The sequence below is a fragment of the Lepidothrix coronata genome, unplaced genomic scaffold (assembly GCF_001604755.1).
Source record: "Lepidothrix coronata isolate B3197 unplaced genomic scaffold, Lepidothrix_coronata-1.0 Scaffold124, whole genome shotgun sequence".
NCBI lineage: Eukaryota > Metazoa > Chordata > Aves > Passeriformes > Pipridae > Lepidothrix > Lepidothrix coronata.
In genome coordinates this window covers 974372-995168 of record NW_016690304.1, presented here as the reverse complement: position 1 = coordinate 995168, position 20797 = coordinate 974372, and the positions used below count along the sequence as shown (strand labels likewise).

At 40.8% G+C, this 20797-nt stretch overlaps 2 long non-coding RNA genes across 2 annotated transcripts; both read left to right on the top strand.

Annotated features, from left to right (window-relative positions):
• Positions 1-1053: 1053 nt before the first annotated feature.
• LOC108502746 lies at positions 1054-6381 on the top strand. Its single transcript, XR_001876584.1, has 3 exons — positions 1054-1165; positions 2532-2622; positions 6275-6381. It is a non-coding gene; the product is annotated as an uncharacterized LOC108502746 (long non-coding RNA).
• Positions 6382-7020: 639 nt separating this feature from the next.
• LOC108502745 lies at positions 7021-17359 on the top strand. The gene is made up of 5 exons (XR_001876583.1): positions 7021-7226; positions 15250-15353; positions 15767-15926; positions 16487-16615; positions 17281-17359. It is a non-coding gene; the product is annotated as an uncharacterized LOC108502745 (long non-coding RNA).
• Positions 17360-20797: the final 3438 nt, after the last annotated feature.

Sequence of the window (20797 nt, the reverse complement as noted above, 5' to 3'; positions counted from 1 at the left end):
AAAGTTTTTCTTTGCTTGCTGAGTCAGCCCAGAGGTCCCTCAGAGCAAAATTATATAGGTCTGCTAAATGAGATCTTAAAATGAGAATACAGAAACAACATTACAGCTTTCAAATCTTTCTGATTGAAAGCTCTAACTGTATATCCAGAGGGTGAATTATATTGCTTTCATACTATCAAGCTTTCAGGACCCATTCGAAAATTTGCTTGAAACAGGACCAGAATGACATCGTCTCTACCTCTTTTCAAAAGAAAGGAAGGGAATGCTGAAGTAGTTTAAAGTCACTGTGAGAAATAAAGTTAGGACTGGCAGGCCATAAAAGTGGGGGTTCCTTATGCTCCCTTCTACTCTGTTCAATAGGGACCCAACCAGAGACGTGAGAGAAAGATTTCCACTGATCACACAATTCCTAGAAATATTAGAAAAATAAGATAACCCTTGTGTAACTCTCTTTTTAGAAAAGTGATAGTTCAAATCAGACATGATGATTTGTATAACGCAGCACTTTTGTGAGCTTTGTCCTGATAAATACTAAAAATTAAAGTCAGGAGGATGTTTTGTGCACATTTTTTTTCCTAGATTTATTTAGGTTGGAAGAGACCTCTAAGGTCATTGAGTCCAACTGACTCATGGTGCTTCAGATGGCTGAGCACAAACCCGACTGATAGCTCCTTTTTAAATGATGGATGCCTGGATGAAAGACAGGAATTGTGTCTGTGGTTGATTCAGGCAGCAGGAATGGTGAAGACCACGTTCCTTTCCAGCATTGCTTGTGCTCCTTCAGCTATATTTATTATCCAAGTAAGAGAAAGAGAGTCAAGCCTTAGTGTGCTTACAGGGGAGAGCAGTGCTTCCTCAAAAGGAGGGAAAGAGCTTGAACTAGTGCCTGGAAGGTGACTGGGACTCCAAAATCTGTATTTACTTGACCTTCAAAGTAAGAATTTTCTTCCCATCTCATGTGGGCAGGAAAGAGTTGTGTCTGTCATGCCATCGATTCTGCTGGTACCAAAAGCAGTCAGGTTTCTCCATCTAGCTGAGGATCTCTGTGTGGGTAAAAATGAGGAGAAGAGCAGAAAGGAAAAACAGTAGGGACCATATCTTCTGTCCCCCTGAATGACGAGATTAAAAGGGAAAATTATCTGCAGGAATCTCCTGTCATGTTCTGGTAAGACTGGTATTTCATGGGGAGGACATAATGCTTAAGGGTACACTATTAATGCTCTGTGTATTAGCAAATGGAAGAGAATTGCTCTGTCACTGTAGATAAAACAAATATTTTGAATTATGAATAATACAGATAGGCATTTTAGAGTCAGGTCCAGCATGTACCAGAAGAAGGATCTCTTTGTAAACGACTGTGCTTCTTTTCAAACACTCACCCATAACTATTACCTTTCATTAGAGATTTGCTTTCTTTATAATATTCCGTTTTTCCCAGCATTTTTGAAAGCCCAGCCTCTTAATCTAATGGACTCAAAAAGCTGCTTCCCTGAAGCAGCCCTTTTAGTTACTGTTTACTACAGTCTTTTTATGCTTCAGTTTGCATTAGCTCTTTCTGTTCCGTCCCCTGTGCCCCCATCTTTTTCTTTCCCAGCTTGCCACATTTTATTTCATGGGAAATAAAGTACATTTTTGTTTTGGTTGGGCCCATTCAGAAGTTTTTAGGCCATCCTAGAATAAATTTTAAGTTGTGTCAAATAGAAAGTTCATGCAAAAATGTTCAGCTTGGGTGCATTTTGCCATCACTTTTTCCTTCCTTAAATTGTCTAAACCCATTAAATATACTGGAGGTTTAAAGCTTAAAGTATCTTAATATAGGCTAGAGATGTAAGAGCTTAGAGCAAATCCTCTCCAAGTTTATGAGCATAGAAAGAAGTTAATTAAAGCTAACCAAGAAAATACAAATGGTAGGAAAAAAATCCATTATGAAAAGCTACAAATTCAGAATCTGTAACTGTTAGTTTCCCATGAATGATGTTGGGACAGGTCCAAGTTAAAGTTTACATTTCAGAGTGGGTGTTTTTTGATCACAGAAATGATGTGCCATTTTGCCATACCACAACTCCTCTTTGCCTTAGAACCCTTTTACTTTCAGCCCCACTCAGAATGTTTTACTGCCTGTCCAGTACCTGGTGCTCTAAAGGGCCATTTGTATCACTACAAGGCAGATGGAGCTTGGAGCATTTGCTAAAGCAGAAGTATTCTGGCACACCTATTTTGCTGTTGTTTTATTTCTGTATATTATGTCTATTTTATGTCTTCTGCCTTTGCAAATAGTTTTATTTCACTCTTGATACCTTCAGAAAAAGGGGTACTCTGAATTCCGAGAAAAATGGGTGAGAATATGTAAAGCTGTGTGTGATACATCCCCAGTGTGATATATCCAGTTCTCTGTTTATTAATGTTGTGTACTGTAAATGCAGTTTTTAAAAGAACAAACCTGGAAATTCTAACAGTAAATGTAAATATTAATTTTAATGTCTCCTTTAATCAGTTCATTGAAGTTATTAGTGCTCATTATCCATATCTAGGTGAATAAGGACTCATTTGAGGTCTCTTGGCATCCCAGATTGGAGCCTAAGCAATTTGCAGAGCCAAAGCCTGGACGTTCAGCTGTGCAGAGTGAGTACAAGGCTCACAGAGTTTACTGTGGGGGATGTGTGTGGATCTGTGGATGCCAGGTGCTGGAACAGTAATGATTCCTTATGTGCATCACAGGGAATCAAAATAGGAATAAGGCATCTGTTGTAGTCCTAACTACAAATGTACTGATGTCATAAATTAGTACCTATGGACTTGACATCTAGGAACTGCTAATCTTCATGGTGAAGCTCTCTCAGAGAAGTCTTTCATAGCTCAGGCACAGAACCTCTGTGTCAAATTATGGAATCATAGAAATTTTTAGGTCTTCATTATTGGTTGGGATGAAACTGCTTTAGGGACAAAAATGTAATGTTCATTTCAGAAACCTCCTCCCAAGGTTTACAATTTCAAAGTACTGTTTCTACGTTTTTATCCTTTTTAGGACCAGTGATAGCACATGGAAATGTATCAAAAAAGGAACATGGCTTGAAAAAGGCAGTTAGTCTAGAAAAATATTTAGTACTACTTCAAACCAGTTGTAGTACCTGCTGAGATACACTTGAGTGTGTGTGGACTGGCCCAGCAGTTGGATTGCATTAAATTGTCATGCCTGATGTCAGACAGGTTTGAAAGGGGGACAGACCATGTTTGAAATCTTCCCAAGCAAAGGTTGCTAAACCTGCCCACTTCTGAGCAGGTACAGCCTGTGTGAAAACTCCTACACCACTTAAAGGCAAAGTCAACCTGGAGAATTCCAGATCACATGTTTCATGTTTGACTCTGCAGTAGGAGCTGCCTTCAAAAGTAGCCAAACAGTTGGAGTCAAGAAGCTTTTAGAAAATTGCTTGATCGCGTCTCACCTTGTGAATGACTTGAACTGAAATGGGCCAAAAGCAAATAGATGAGCTTAAGATTGCTGCTCTTTTTTCCCCCTTGCACTAAAACAGCAGCAGGTCTTAAATATTCAGGAGCTGCCAAAGGCAGTTTGGGAAGGCACAGTCTCTGTGCTGGTAATTACATCTCCCAGCTGAGCCGCCGTGACCCAGTGTTCGAGCACCCTCCTGAAAAATCAGAAAGTATGAGTCACTCACAAAGGCCCAGTGCTGCAGCAGGCTGAGTTATACTCAGTTTATGATGGATTAGACTATTTTCTACAGAATTGCTGTCTGCCCAGTTGTTCTTGTCCCTGTATTTGCGCCATGACTGTCCCAAGACTAGCTCTCTACCCTTATTCTTACTGGAGTCCTTTCTTTTCGTCAGGGACTTTGAATGATTCGTGCTCTAAATCATGTGAGGCATTCCAGAGGTCTGCCGTTGAATTAGATCTAATATGCAAGTGCACATTATAATATAACACCAATGCAGGGATACATAGATACTTACTTCAAAATTTGCCCTCTTGGGTGAAGTTATAGAGATTGTCTTCTAAATATCATTTCAAAATCTTGGAGCTATGCTAGACAAGAAACAATTAGGAGTTGTTACATTACCCAGGAAGGCCTTTTCTGTATCGCTAGGGTTTACCAGCTTCCTGGGATTTTGCACAGAGCAATGAGGAATAGAGTGAAGTTGCTGTGGCCAGGATAACTAATAATAAAAAGCACCATACTAATGCAGTGTTTTGGTACTTTGAGGCCGACTGGCTTGGAAGGCAGATAGAGTGTTCCCTTTTCCCTCATTAAAGTTCTCCCCAATTAACTTTTAAACTAAGCAGTGGTTTATCAATGTTGATTGCCTGTCTTTAGTTTTCTGTTAATAGTGGAATGTTTTTGCTTTTGATTAAGGTTGGTTGTGATGAATACAAGCCTGTGCTTAGCTTCATATCGAGCGACCATTTTACTATCTTAGATGTTGTCATTTTTCAGACCCCTAAAAATTCAGGTTCTGCACATGCCACAAAAGCATCTTGCAGATGAGTTTAAAATTGATTGAAACAGTATTAGAAAATGGAGGAGGAGGGAAAATGATGTCCAGAGACTATGTGAAATGACAGAAAACTTCTGCTTTAGGATATATCAAATTAAGAATGATTTGGTATTAAAAACAGAAAAAGATGGGATGTGTATAAAATAACTTGAAATCCTTGTACATATACTGTCTCAGAGGAGCACAGTTTAGGATGAAGAGTTATGAAAAACTTAGCAGGACAGTTCTAATCATAAATAAGAGTGCAACCATTCTCATTGTCCTTCTCAATAAAGAAGATGCTGAAGTCTTCCAATAAAATCCCAAGTTTTTCAATTAAACAGAATATATGAGTAGATGACATGATTAGTCTTTACTTTTCCACTAAGATGTTGATTTTGAGTATTTGAATCTATCTTTAAAAATATGCTTCCTGGGACTCTAGAAATGCCAGTCAGTCCGTGGATGCCCTGTATATATAAACCATAAATTATTATAAAGGGATTAAACCATTTCCAATACAAAACATGAATCACTGGGCAGAGGGCACCAGCTCTCAAGACAATTGCATGAAAAGCCTTGAGAGATAGAAGAGACTAAATCCTTGGCATTTCAATTGAGTATGGCTGTAGTCTGGAATTTGATATAAGGGGAGACTGATATTTGAGATGGTTCCTCGAGCAGCCCAGGAAAAACACCTCTCAAAGCAGGTACAAAATGTGCCAGGATTGCCAGGGGTTGATGAGCCTGATGCCAGATCTTGAGAGAGAGCCTCTACTAAAATTATTGGGAGGAGCAGGTATTCAACAGTATTTAGCCCTGAGCATTTATTTTCTCCTGTAAAATAGAAAAGGCACGTTGCCAGTGCGTGCTGCCCTCACGTCAGATTCCGAGATTCCAGCCTGCCCCCTGAATCCTCATGGCCTTGCAAAGTCAGCCTGGCAAGCCAGGCCTTGTGTCGGATTTCTGTGCAGCATAAATGGATTTGATGGGCTGATCTGAGGCTGTTTCATGTTTCCCTGGTTTTAGATCATTAGAGGCTGCTTTTGCACTTTCTCTGATTCCTTGCAGCCACCACAGGATTTCTCATCCTTGCCAGTGCTCTGTTCTCGCTTCTCAAGTTGTCAAACTGACTACACAGGCAGTCAAAACTCATACATTCCTGTCAAGGTTTTAAATTATTTATTGTTAACCTCTCACTGAAAATTAGGCTGCTTGTGTCTGTGCGGAAGAGAACAAAAATTAACACTTTACCGATTGCTAAAGAAGTCTTGAAATACAGACAGGAATTGCTGTTAGTTATGAGCAGAATAACTTGATGCAATATAGACTTAATATTCCCTTTTTTCTTCCTAACCAATGCCATTTCCCTGGCTACCATTCTCTTCTCCCCACAGTTCCATAGTCTCTGACCCAGACACAGTCCTGCTTTACTGCTGCTCCCAATGTACTTCTCTTAGATTTCTCTACTTGAGAGATATAATTAATTATACGTGGCATCAACATACTCATAACACGCAATCATGGTCATGGACATTCTCTGCATGAAGAAGGTGGCAATACAGGAAAGGGATTGTCCTGCAGTTTAAAGATCCATGGAACAAATCAGAAAGGAAAATCTTGCTATAGTACTTCAGAAGTATTTAAGAGTAAGGAAAGGATTTAAAAAGCTCATTTTAATTCAAATGGAATTAGATGATATTATTTTTTGAAGTTGGTGGTATGAAGCAGATATGAAATAATCAATACCAGTTATATATGTGTCAGATTTCTTAACACACCACAGGTGTAAAATCGTGGACATGCATGCCACAGGATGCTGAGGAAATTTAGGAAACCACCTTCTGCCTCAGTGCTGCTGTGAACAGAAGCTGTTTTATTCCTCTGCAGTAGTCATGCGGGTACATGTAAAAATGAAATGGCTGATTTGTATGAAGGCTACATTACTAAGTATGTAAATTCATGTACTTACCCGTATTTGCTTTACTTTATATTTATATAAATGTAAACAAAATATTTATATAGATTTATAAACATGAACATTTATATAAATGTATTATTCTTCTAAATATATATTAGATGATATATTTTGTGCATAGCTGTACAGAAAACAGTAAAATAACAGGCAGAAATGTAGCAAACATAAAGAATGTATGGTTAATCTCTTAAAAGTCATGCCTGTTATGACTGTACCTGAGCCTTGTGGGCTAGTACAGAGACTGAGTGCTTGCATTTGGTGCTTCTTGATTCCCCAAAACAGCCCCTGTGTCTGTTTGCTCTGGGATGTGACTGCTGCCTGCATCCTGTTTAGGCCTGTCAACTGTTATTTCTAGGAAACAAAGAGTTTACAGCTGAAAGAAAATACTACAGTGATCTGAATACTCCAAAAGTATGTCTAGAAGCTAGATTTTTTTTTTGAAGTTCACAAATACATTTTAATTAAAAAGCAAAATGTAGGAAGATACAGAACCTGAAAACTGAATGCTAGGAACTTTAACAAATCACATGAACTTCTGTCTGTTGAGATTTACTGTGAGCTGAGTCGTGATCTTCCTCTAAGTTCTGTGGAGTGGAATCCTCCAGGGGCCCCCTGGAGCAGTAAGGCTGTGTGGGCAGCGGCTGCAGAGACAAAAATCCATCTTCCAAGAGGTCACTGTGTCCCGAGTGAACTATTCTGCTGGGAGAAATTATGTCAGAAGTTCCTGGGCTGACAATGCTTCTGCCTTGCAGGCTGCCAGGTAACACATCTGCAAGTTAAGGTTGTTCCCGTGTGCATCCTGGGTGCTGAGGTCCAGAAGAATTATTTTTCAGGGTCAGCAGTGTCAGCTTATTCCAGCTTACTCCTTCAGTGCTGCTGAAGTACGGGGAGCCCTAAAGCTCTCTGTCTGTGGTTTTATGGAGCCATAGCCCGAGTGTGAAGGCTGGATCACAAAGCTGGCTAATTTAACTGCCTTTGGCCAATTTTTTGGCTTCGCCCTTGAGCTATTCCAAGTGCTTCCAGTGGACCTAGAAGTGAGCTTAGAGTGGCCCTGTGGGGACGATTTTGTCACAGGGCTGCTGGTACAGGACTCATCATCATGGCTGGGCTTCACAAACGAAGATTTGGGAAAGGCTCTGTCCACGTAAGTGTTGTGAAAAGGCCTGGAGACTTCATAAAGACGACATCTGCCAGGAACTTAGAATGTCAGAAGGGAGAATGAGAGAAAGTTGAAAGGCAGACTGCTGCCTTTCTTCCCAAGATGTTCATTCTAGTGTATAGCTGGTTTTATATTTTCTATTTAATACAAATTAATATTTCAGCCTCTCTCAAGCTTCCTATTAAAATAAATTATATAGGCTTCCTTATTCATTCCTTTATGGAATTCAAGATATTCTGACATTGTCATAAGATAATATCTTTTGAAAGAAGTCTGCTTTTTTTTGATACAGAAATAAAGTGATTTTCTAAATCACAAGGTCAGTGAAAGTCCTGCACAAGACACACTTGGGAAATGAATATTTCTCAAAGGGGTAGCTTAAAAAGAGATATTTTCAATAAGTACAGTCAGAGGATTTTAAAAGGCACAGAAAAAGAAGAAAATGAATTGCAAAGTACATTCTGTGTTAAATCATTTTAAATTCATGTCATAAGTACAGAGGAAAAAATATATGCATTAATCTCCTAATGGGTGTGTACATATCTTTTGCTGGAAGGTTAAAAGTGGTTTACAGCTACAGCTCTGGATCTGGGGAGACCTGTGACAGACTTACCAGTGACTTAAGCCAGATTAAATTGGTGATGATGATAGGCTGTCCAGAGGTTCACGGTTTATTCTTGCACAAGAACTTCCCTATGAAGGCACTCAAGCTAATTCCTCGGCAGCTCGTGGTTTTAGGTGCAGAGAAACCTAAGGAAATCTCCAAATGAAAGTATAGCAGAAACAAAAGTCTTCTGAAAATTCTTGCGTGAATGTGGGAGAACGATTGAAAAGTGTGCAAACAGCATTTGCTTCTTCATTAAAATGTAATAGCTTAAAAAAATATTGGGAATTGGTTTATTTTTCTTTCTCAAGTTAGTTTTTCTTATCTTTTAATAGTTTTCAACTGACTGGGGGGGGGCAGCTCTGAAACTGTGTTGTAGTCCAGATGTAAGGAACACAGTATTCAAACTAGAAACGAAACTGATATTATTGGAGAGTTCAATTAAAAAGATGAAAATATAGATAATGTCTGATCTAAGACTGAGCAGACATTATTGCAATTTGTAATTGCTTGTGGAGGAGGACTTGGGAGCTTGCAGTTGACGTCAACAGCAAAACCCCAGAGAGTTTGGAAAGAATCACAATTAACCTTTTTCAAAGTAATTTGAATTTTGAAAGCAAAGGAAGTTATCTGGTCCAGACTGAAGCTACACAAACCTCAGAAGATTTTGTTGCCTCTGGTTCCTTTTTCTACAGGTCTTTTTTTTTTCTGTAGTCTAGAGAACTATGTTTATTTTTTTTCCTTTTTTTTCCCTAAAATTAAAAATGCACGCAATTCCACAAGCCAAGAAAAGCTAAATTATACTTGGAGAGTGTTGCAAATGTATAGCAGATCGGACCCTTTTGCTCTCAAATGTTTGTGTTGGTGTGAACAGCTGTATTATCTGTAACCTACAAACATTCTTCAGAGAGATGAAATACCTGTGGTAGGTAATGGGACACAGTTTGAGGGCACGCATTTAATTCATCTGTGTTGCTGTGCACGTTGAGACAAGGTTGTATTCTCTGGTTTTTGGCAGCAGGTGTCTGGTAGCTGGTTGATTTGTCATCGTCTAAGCCACTTCATCCTGATTTATGCTCCTAGAACAAGTTGCTGTAGTCCTACACCCTTGGGAGTGCCCGTAACTTAGAGGTGCTGTGACCTAAGATCAGCTCACCCATGCAAACCACACCCAGGCACCTTGTGTAGAACTAATATCTTCAGTTAGTGGTGTGTATGTGGATTTTAGAATCTTCAGTATATTTGTCCTTACCATTTTTCTCTCAAGTCTGTAAGGGAGAGGTGGTTTCATGTTAGGGCTGTAACAGGGACACAGAGATAGCAGTAGTCCCAGAGTCACATGGAAGTGTGATGCAACACAACCTCTGACATGTCTGAAAGTCCCAGGAAAAGATCTCTACCAATGACTCACCTTTTATCTTCCAGCTCTCCAGCTATTCTCAGAGAATCCCTGTTGTTTAATGTAAAGTATTAAAAATCAGAAAGGATTTACTCCCCCCTGCTTTTTCATGACTTTTTTTTTTTTTTTTTGGTAATCAAAGGATACTCAGGGATCATCCAGGTCTCTGCTGTAGATTAGTACAAATACATTCAGTAAAGTTTAAACAAGCCTAGAGCTGTGTAATGTTTTTACAGGTCATGACAGTATAATTCCCTTTCCATCTGAGTACAGTAATGCTGAAGCTAGACTTGCTTAATGACATGATTATATCACCAGTTCTATTAACGTAAGTGAAAGGGGATCTGCCATTATTCTTGCTAGGTCTGGTATGTGTAATTATAAATATCAAATTGCATTTTCCAGAACTATTATAAAATGTAAAGATTTGCAGGGTTTTATATTACTTCGTGGAGTGGCTTTAAGCATATGCTAAAAAGCAAAGGCACGTACAAAGGGCACGGGAACTTTTCTGAGAGGGCATCATAAACTTGTAACAGAAGGGGTTTTTTGGCTGCAGTTTTCAAACTACAACATTCTGGGGACTCTTACTCTGTCTGTCTCCCCCTGCCCCCGCATCTGCATGACATGAATCCAAGCAAGATGAGAGTAGGGGCTGTGTGCCTTGAGTGGGAGATCAGAGTGCAGGGGGGCTGGGTGAGGGATCCTCCTTCTCTCTTCCAAGTGGCTGTGGATGCGTTTGGAGGTGAGAGAGAGAAGTGCTGAGCTGGGTAGGGCAAATGGGCATGGGGTAATATTCAGTACGAGGTGTAACCAGGGAGATTGTGCCATGCAGCAGTCAAGCTCCAAGAGCTGCTTTCCAGGGGAATGATCAAATTCTCTAACCCTTTGACAAAGGTGAATGTGAGTGGAAAGAAAATTCCTGTGTTTCAATTCTTCCTTCTGTGCCAGAGCCATAAATGACAAACCAGTTTGGCTTTAGCCCTCTTGATCAATCTGGTTTGGTTTGTTAAAAATATCAAGTCATTTTACGGGTCTGTGCTTTTATTGCTGTGTGCGCTGAGTAGTTATTTTCATTTATTATTTTACTATAGAACTATTATATAACTATTTTGCACTGGATTGCACCTTTAATAGTCATTTTAGGAAGCAGGGAATCAGATTGTATGTTCTTACTTATTATTGTACAATATTACAATGCTATCACTATAATTGTCATGTTGAAATCTATTTTCCAGATATTTGACATTAGGAACTAATAAGAAAGTTATATAAGATAATAGGATCTTTTAGCAAAATTTCTGATTTTATATTTTAATTGTTGGTCCCTACTCTCCATTTACCTTAATTCATATGTTTCATATGCTTACTATTATCTCGTTAAAATGAGAAGGAAAATTATGAAGAAGGAAAATCTTTTGTTTGTAGTTCCGCTATACTACACCATCTATAATTTTCCTTCTGTGATTTTTTTTCTTTCATTACCAATTTATCACCTGTATGATTTAGTCTTTTGAAAGGAAAGTTTTAGTTCAGCTAAGCTATCATTAGAAGGCCCTTTTCCCAGGATTGGTGTGCTGAAAGAACTTCAGCACAAATATTATTGCTGAGGTTGTGGATTTGATTTTTTCTTTTGTTTCAGTACAGGTCTGAAATGCTGGTTTTGTTAGCAAAATGCAAATCCCACTCATAAAACAGAATCTTTATCTGTGTGTCTTAATGTATTTAATAAATAGTCCAAAGTTAAACAGATCCAGATGCTTACTGCTATTTTATGTGACAGTACTGCGACAGTTGATATGTTCTGTTTTGTGAGAGCAGCCTTCTGCTCAGACATATCATCCTCTTCACTGATTTTTAGTTGTGTCTAGGCTGAATTTCACTGTAGATGGAGCTGTATCACACATAAAACCAAAAACCTATTAAACCGAAAAATCTATTAAATTTGCTGTTGGCAGTTAAGGGATCTAAATCACAATGAAGAAAAATCCTTGATAGTTGTCATCTTGCAGGCAGAATAGTGGAAAAGGCAAAGCCAAGAAATCACGTGAGTGGCCCCAGGAGACTCCTCTCTGAAGGAATGTTGGTATTGGGAATGCCCAGTAAGCAGATGTTATAGTGCCAAGTCTGCCTTCCCTGCTTGGAAACAAAGGGAATTGTGGAGCATCCTCTCACAGAAAAGAGACTGTGTTGTTGGGAGAGGTGAAAGTCACTGCAAATTACAGGCTGCCAAACCTTGTGTAATTTTAAAACCACTGATAGATTACCTTCTTTGCCTTTTGGATAACAGGAGAAGTTGGGAGACTGTAAGAAGGAGGACTGCATTTTCCTTTGGTTTATTCCTTTCAAGTTGGCCACTTACACGAGCACAAAGTGTCAAGTTAAACATTGGCTGTTCTGATTTCATATTGCATTTACACTCCCTTTGCAGTGGTGAAATACCCACTTGAATTGGTGACACCAGATCAATCAGCAGCAAGAAAAGCTGGTTTTGCCTCTCAGAAGTGGGGAGTGAGACAGAGGAAACATGGAAACCCTGCATGGCTGGTTAGGTGTCCTTTGATGCTGGCACTGTGGACTGGTTCTCTCCCACTTATCATAAGAATGGCAGTGATTTTCTGCTTGTATGGTGTAATCGAGGCATTTTTCTCATTCTGTCCCCTCTGAATCCTCAGGGTTTCCAAAACAACCCCACACAGTTTTAGAGGAAGCACTTGAAAGAAAAATTCTGGCACTTTGGACATGGAGGAGAGAAAGTACAATACAGAGGAGAGGCAGTGGAGTAAGAAACTCAGAACTAACACTGCTATAAGACATAAAAAGTGTTAAAGTGCTGAAAAGAAATATTTTCTGGCTACAGATTGAAAACAGTATAGAAAGCCAACTGTGTTCTAGGCTGATCCCCCAGCGTGGGCAGCAGGGCAGGGGGGGATTCTGCCCCTCTGCCCCTCAGGGGAGACCCCCCTGCAGAGCTGCCTCCAGCCCTGGGAACAGCCCAGCAAGGACATGGAGCTGCTGGAGCCAGTCCAGAGGAGGCCCCAAGAGGATCCGAGGGCTGGAGCAACTCTGCTGGGAGGAAAGGCTGGGAGAGTTGGGATTGTTCAACCTGGAGAGGAGAAGCTCTGGGGTGACCAAATTGTGGGGGGCCTGGAAGGAGTCAACAAGAAGTCTGGAGATGAACTGTTTCCAAGGGCCTGGAGTGGCAGGACGAGGGGGAATGGCTTCAAACTGAGAGAGGGCAGGGTTAGATGGGATATATGGAAGACATTCTTCCCTGTGAGGCTGGTGAGACCCTGGCACAGGTTGCCCAGAGAAGCTGTGGCTGCCCCTGGATCCCTGGAAGTGTCCAAGGCCAGGTTGGATGGGGCTTGGAGCAACCTGGGCTAGTGGAAGGTGTCCCTGCCTGTGGCAGGGGGTGGAATGAGATGATCTTTAAGGTCCCTTCCAACCCAAATCATTCTATGATTCTATGATTACACACAGAGAGGTCCAATCACCTTGCTATCATCCTTCCCCCTCGATATAAACTGTATCTGTTTACCTATTTTTCAGTCAGACAAGTTTTTTCTTGAGCTTGACCCTCATTCTTCCGTTTTATTATATGTTCATAAATGCTATGTTCACATTAACTGAAGTTTAATATTATAAAAAATTCCTAGTTCACTTTCATTTTTCAAAAGTCTTGTAGCTTGAATGTTTTAACTTTCAGATGCTGAAAATTCCTCAGGTAGAAGAGTTGAGCTTTTGTTTGCAACTCTGGCAGAATGGGCCATCTGTCTCTCTCAGCCAGTTCCCTCTAGAAAGTAGGATATTAAAGTTCCTGTGTCTACACTGGCACAGAAGACAAACAAGATTTTTCTTTCTGAGACTTATGTTTTCTAAAAATACCAAAGTAGTGGGATAAAAGTGGAGACTAGAAATGGCTTGAGAAGCAACTTGTTCTAAATATTTAAGCCTTGTGTTATTCAGAGCAGAAACATGGACTTTAATCCCCTCTTATACTAAAACTGTACAAAGGTCCCTTCTTGCTTAACACAATCCTCATGCACAGTTGTTTAATAGCTGTAGAAAGGAAAAATCTCCTGGGTGTCTTAAGAATCAGGAGTGTTCACTGGCCCAAAAGTCTCTGAGTTTCTGTCTCTAAATTTAGATATGCTCTTTTTTTGTTAATAAAAAGAAGTAGCAGCCCAAGAAATGAGCTATCCCATGGGTTTCCAGGTGTTCTGTTTTTAAACATCAGCCATTTTCTTGTTACGGAAGTGTGTTCCATTGTAGTGAATTTATTGCTTGAAGACATGACTATCTTGATTACTCCTTAAACATGTATGTTGATGCCAGGTGTCTGTGAACTGGTGGCTGAGAAACTGTATCTTAGGTTTTTGTGTTTATCATAGAATCCTGGAATGGTTTGAGTTGGAAAGGACCTTAAAAATTATCTAGTTCTACCCCCTCTGGTGGTTGATTTATAATTTTATGTCAGTGTGGTGCTCTCAAGTGGCTTCTTGAGGCCCTAGTAGAACAAGGGAAAGGGAACCCAGCCTTTCTGTTAGTGCATCACAGCCCGAGCATTGTCTTTATCAACATTGTGTTGCATTCCTGTGGTTAGTGTTGTAATCACATTTTGAGATCCACAATCTGGTTCTTAGTACATTTGGGCATTGGTTTTCCTCCCCCAAATGGGTTATTCTCTGAAGAGAGGTTGGAGGTTTTGGTTGCTTTGTTTTGTGTCACGTTGAATTTAGTCTCTTTCATTTCAGACCACTTCCCTGATCTGTGATTTTGAATTCTGTTCTTGTACTCCAAAGTGTTTACAGTCTGTCCCAGCTTGGAGCCATCCATAGGTTTTATTAATATATTCTACATTCCAGCATCTAAGCCTTTGGCAAAACTGAGAACAGAAGTAGGGCCCTGTTTGAAATGCCTTTCGTCTATTAAGGCAGCTTAGGTGGCATTGCTTGTCCTGGAACAGGCTGTAGGAAGCAGAGGTAACTTTAGGTGGAAGATTGAAAAACGTTGACTTTGTCCCTCAATAAAGTTGGACAAATGAATCAACTTGACTCACCAGTTATGTAGCCCCTATCTTAACCCTTTTTGCTCGTGTGATTGGAGAATAAGTCATCATTTACGGGCATTTGACATTTTTAAGACCAGTGTAAGTGGTCATGTTACACCAGTGGGGAGGTTCACCAAACATGAGTGAGTGAGCAGCCAGCACTGCTGCCAGAGCTGTGGGTAGTGCTGAACACCAAACAGCCCTGCCTCTGGTGGACTGTGGGGTGAAGTCACAGCCCCACAACTGAAGTTTGAGGGGTTTGGAATGTTACAAAGTGTTGGGCCGTTTTCCATGGGAGCAGTGGAGCTAATTAGATAGTTCCCATGGACACAGCCTTGAGTTATAAGGAGGACAGGGTTGAATCTGTTTGGCTGAAGTGCAGGTGCGGCATTCCTCGGTGTTTTTGTGGGAATATGTTTGTGTTGTGTGTGTGGGAAAGCAGAAGTGGGAGAACTGAATGAAAAGCTGCCTGCTGCGCTGAGCAGGCAGACATCTCTCTGGCTCTTCATCCTGGTGTGTGTCTCTTCATCCTAGTGTGTGTGTGTCACGTGTCTTTCTTCCCCCACAGGACCAAGGCCTCCCACAGGTACCCCACGACAGTGGACCTGGCACTTCAGACTCGCAGTGCAGTTTTTTCTGGCATCTGCTGTGTGCTGGTGGTGAATCACATAGGTAGGAAGGTGCATTTTCTTTTTAAAACATATCAAACTGTACCTAAGCTCTTCCAAATGTGGAAGGCCAACAGCACTCCATTAAGTTACGTCAGCTCAAATTCACACTTTTACCTCTGTAGTGATTCACAGAATGCATTTTCCCCCAACTTTGAACTACCGATTTATACACAATGTGTGTTATGCTTCCAATATTTTTTGTTGTCTGGCTTTATTTCTGCCATCTGGTTTTGTTCTTGCTCAGTCAGGCGTGCTGTGGCAATCTGCAGGCACTGGAGTGATTTGAATGGCACAAATCCAGCAGTGCTGGTCTCACACAGCACTGCAGCAGCGTGTCTGTGGGTTTGGTGTGCAGGTGCTGGCTGTTGGCACCTGTGCACGGAGACTGATGAGTTCATTCCATGTTGTGTGCAGCCTGTTTCCATGTGTCACGTGCCACGAGGCTGAGGCACAGCATGAGATCTCATTTTGCGAAGCCCAAGGATGGATTTCTCGTGAAGTGACGGGAAATGACCAAATTGAATGTCTCCATGGAAGAAAACATTACTTGAGAATATTAGACTAGTTTTTGCAGGTACATATTTATGAGATTGGTGAATTACTTTAAAACTTTATATAATGTTATAGTCAAAGATTTACTGCAAAACTTATGTATTAACTTCTATTTCTCTTAGTCCTAATATCTTGTACCAATGTTTCCTTCAACTCTCTCTTCACACAGTAGTTTAATTAAAATACTGTCATATTTTGACAACGCTTCCAAGTAACTCATCATTTTGTTTTTACTCTTGTTTATACCGAGCAGTTGTGAAATACTTAATTATGCATTTTGTATGGCTTCCCCAGTTCTAACAGAAAATCTCTTTTGTCCTGTCTCTCTTTCAATAAAAGAATGCAACCAAGAGTAATCACTGGGATTACTATGATTAGCAATGTGATGAGAATCTAATTGTAAGAAATATGCTAATGTTCAATTTGTTTTTACTGAGCCACTTTGACAGTCTAAAAGGCAATTTATATGCATTAGTAATAATAACTATGAATTTATGTTACGGATCTGTCCAGAAGTCCTCTTTGGCAGTGGAGGTGAATTGTACTTGGAGTTCTGTCAATGCTCATGTTGCATTTTCATAGGTTTAGGTTCCAGTTACTGAGTAAACATAACTAAGCCGCAGTTTTCCAGATTTGCAGCTCTGTTCCCATTTTAGACACCTCTCTGTGAAGGTGATGTCTCTGTACTGCTGCCAACCAGTGTCTTCCATGGTGAGCGTTAGCAGTTACCTGTTCAGGCCTTGAATTAGAGGTGAAGGAGCAGGGACTCAGGAGACAGAAATCTCTGAGGATACAGGGATGGGATCCCAGGCTGGGGAGGTAGAGCCATGTCTTAAGGGAATAGGAGAAGACATAGACTAGGAAGCTGGAGGCCCAGTTTGGGGTACACAGTGGGAAGAAAGGTTGAGTTGTGATGCTGATGTCCCCTGTTTAGGAAGGCAAGAATTGCAGACTCGTCTCTCTGTGTAACCCTATACTATTAATTCAGGTGGTCCTTGATCTTGCTTGTAAACACAGAAACAAAATTACTAGTATGAGTTTGTTTTATTGCTTCATTCAATCACAAATGCCTCCTACAATGACTGATAGAGGAGATAGAAATTAAATATTTATCCAAGCAAACAGAACAGCTACTGCATTTCAGACGGTGCCAACCCAGTACTGGCTGGAGAGTCTGAGCCTTTGTATTTTATGTCAGAAGTTTACTTTAAGGTATATGAGCATCAGGGGTTTTTTTGGGTGGCTTTGGGAGAAGCTGTGAACGCCTTTGCCCATCTTGCTCAGGATGTGCACACACACTCACCATCCCCCCCCTCCCGCCCCGGGCACACCCCCTCCCATTTCTGAAATAGTTTGCATTCTGTTCCACATTCTAGAGGAATGACTTTCAGAAAGAGGACCTAGTAGGTGGTCCCTGAGATATTTGCAATCAAAGCTGTAAATAAAACCCGGGAGGTAAAGGTATGTGCAAGGATGAGGGGTTTCTGTGTTCCCTTCAGATCACAGGGGTATCACTGTATGTGTTCACTGTGAGCTGGGTGTGTGAGAGAGGACTTAATAATGACCTTTCTTGGAATGTTGAGACAGAGAAGAACCTGATATATTTTGAAATTTTTGGGTGAGAATTGTCATACATCTAGTGGAACTGAGCAACTGGCTTTTGTGTTTCAGACTTGTTTTCTCCTTGCTGTGAATGAAGATAGTATGAAGTTGCTGGTCATACGTAGGATTATTGGGATCTCTTCAGTGGAATTGGTCTGAACTGGTAGGAATAAGCTGTTTTCTGTGAAACGACAGGGAAGATAAAAACACTGGAAAAGGTAACTCCAGTTGGGAAAGACTGTATCTCACAGTGCAACAGGGTCTTATATGCATTGCTTCCTTTGGGTACAGGAACCACTGCAGTTGCCACTGAACAGGCAACCCAGAACTCCTCCTAGACATGTGTCCCAGTATTTTTTCCTTGCACTGGCACTTATCTGACTTAGGAAAGTTGACCAAAGTAATATTGGGCATGGTTACTTTTTTGTTGGATTGGCTGACAGAAGCTAATCTCTGGGAAAACCTGCAGTGGCTGCATCTGCAGGAGGGTATCTTTGGAGCTGCTGGGAAGGAAACAGTGGTGGGAACACCCCTTTATTAGCCTGTTCTTTTTCAGCAGCTAGCTATTAGACTAGCCTAAAAGCACTGTAAGATTGTACACTGATGATGTTCCCACACTGATGATGTCTTTTTTCTTCCCCCATTGGTTTCTTGGCGGGCAGAGTGTCCTGCCACTGCAATCCTGCTGCAAGGGCTGTCTTGAGTTTCTCAATTGACTGTACTGTGGCAGGATATCAGTCATAGAATGGTTTGGGTTGGAAGGGACCTTAAAGATCATATCATTCCACCCCCTGCCATAGGCAGGGACACCTCCCACTAGCCCAAGTTGCTCCAAGACCTGTCCAACCTGCTCTTGGACAATTCCAGGGATGGGGCAGCCACAGCTTCTCTGAGCAACCCGTGCCAGGGCCTCCCCACCCTCACAGAAAAGAATTTTTTCCCAACATCCCATCTAACCCTGCCCTCTGCCAATTTGAAGCCATTTCTTCTTGTCCTGTCCCTCCAGGCCCTTGTCCCAAGTCCCTCTCCAGCCCCTTTAGGCCTTGGAAAGGGCTCTCTCTCCAGGCTGAACAGCCCCAGCTCTCCCAGCCTGTCAAATGCTTTCACCTGTCAGCTGGTGTTCGTCATCTTTGTGTTCTTGGGATATTTGTGTTCCTGTTGGTCTGGCTTGTGTTGAGTCTTTGTTTTGTATCTTGTTCTCTACTCTTGTAGTGCAAGTGCTTGGACAAACTGTAGCTTGCTTGTAAGAAGTGAAATTTTAATATGTGTCTAGGTAGAAATGCCCAGTTATTTCTATAAGCAGGGATTACAGAGGTGGGCGTCTTGAGCAGACGAACGAGACAAGTGCTGGGATCATTCTCAAGATGCCTCAAGAGAAAAACAAGCATAAGCATTCACACTCTGACTGGTGACTAAATACAGAAAAGGAAGAGGGCAGAAGCAGGCACAGGTATTCATCACAATTTAAGTAGTATTTCACTCACCAAATTACTATGTCTCATGAAATTCAGCCTATTTCCCCCTCCTGGCTCTGTCCCCCATGTTTGTTGACAGATGAAGGGTTAGCAGACTGTTAGCATTTTTCACATGTTTGTGTTATCGAGCCTGAGACCTGCCTGAAAACTTTGTGGTTTGTTTTTGTTTGTTTGTTTGTTTGTTTGTTTTTGTTTGTTGGTTGATTGGTTTTGTTTTTGGTTTTTTTTGATTGATAGTCAGAGTCTCCTGAGAGTTTTCTGGGATTTCTAATGCTTTCAGAACTGCTTCTGCCTACTTGCTCTGGTTTTTTGAGCCTGCCTTGCCTCTCAATTGCCTGACATGATAGAGAAAGCTCAGGATTTTAATACTTGCTGTCAGCAAGAGGTCTGGAGAGCAGCATGTCTGGAGCTCCAAGAAATGTTGATTCTTCAAATGTCTTTTCATTACAAATTCTGCAAATGAAGTCTCTGACCTTCAGGGATGAAATTGTTCCAGGGGAAGGAAGGGTCAGCACAGTAATCTCATAGGTATGAAAACCTTCTGCAGGGCCAGTCAAAAATGACAGTTTTGAAAAACGGGACATGTAAGTGTCAGGGATAATTATAGGCAGGACATATATATATATATATATATATAAGGAGTGGGCTTAGAGTCAACCACTTTTTTCGGTGTTTTCCTATCTTTAAAGTAATGTTGAGACAGGAACACACGTAACAGAAAAATACAGATTTTTTTAATATGTGTAGAACTGAAATGTAAGCATAAGTCTGTGTGAGTTAATGTTCTGTTAGAGTTACTGAAGTGTCTGAATTTCAGCTTTTGAAATGTCCCTAAGTGTTATGCTATCCTCAGATGGCTAAAAGCTGCTGTTCTTATTAATTTTGTGACTTGTGTAGCTCCTGGTGGCTTGGCTTCATATTTTTATTTAAGATATGGAAATTTTAATTGATGAGGGATTGTAAAGTATTTTGTGTTCTTCAAAAAATTGGTACTAAATGAATTCAATTATAACCTCTTCCAAAAGAAGTGACAGAGTTACATGCTTTCATATATAAGCAGATGAAGTCCTTCTGTTGGTTTATTTATGAAAACAATCTGGAGAGGAGAAGGGAAGTTTAGGCTTGTAACAGATAACAGCAGACATTTGCTTGATTAAACATTTCAAAGCCACCTCCATCCACAACAGAATAATTCAATTTGAAGGGAAAAGCAACATATATTTTAAAGTTATACTCTACAATTCATCTAGGTGTAGGACTGCCACACAGGTTTTTCAATAGGTTTTGCTGCTGTGAGTTGTTTTATGGCTAATGTGATGATGCACATGAATTCCTGTGAGCTGTGGTTGGGCTGGAGGCACTGGAATGACTCAGTTTGCCTGAATGCTGGGTCTAGTCTGGCGCAGACCCAAGACAACTGTGTCCCATTGACAGTGAGATGAAGGCTGCTCTAAAGCTTCACAGGGGCTGTGAATGACCACTGACATTCATGGAAGCTGACTGCAACAAATGATGTTTTTAAAACAACAGAAAAAACCGGCCTCTAATTTGGGATGCTAATTATAGTAGGAATATTCACATGAACCACGTTTGTAGAAGATGTTCCTCCTGCTGCTGAGGCTGTGAGAGCCCAACACCAGTCAGGAAAGTCCTGTCAGCTGGTGTTTCACACGAATTCATCAGCAGTTCTGACACTCTGCTGATATAACACACAGACCCAAACACCCCCACAGTGTTAGTGAGTAGAGGTGCCATGTTTGTGATTTAGTAGCCCTATATATCATTGTAGTGTCACCAGCCAACACTTGCTAGCATG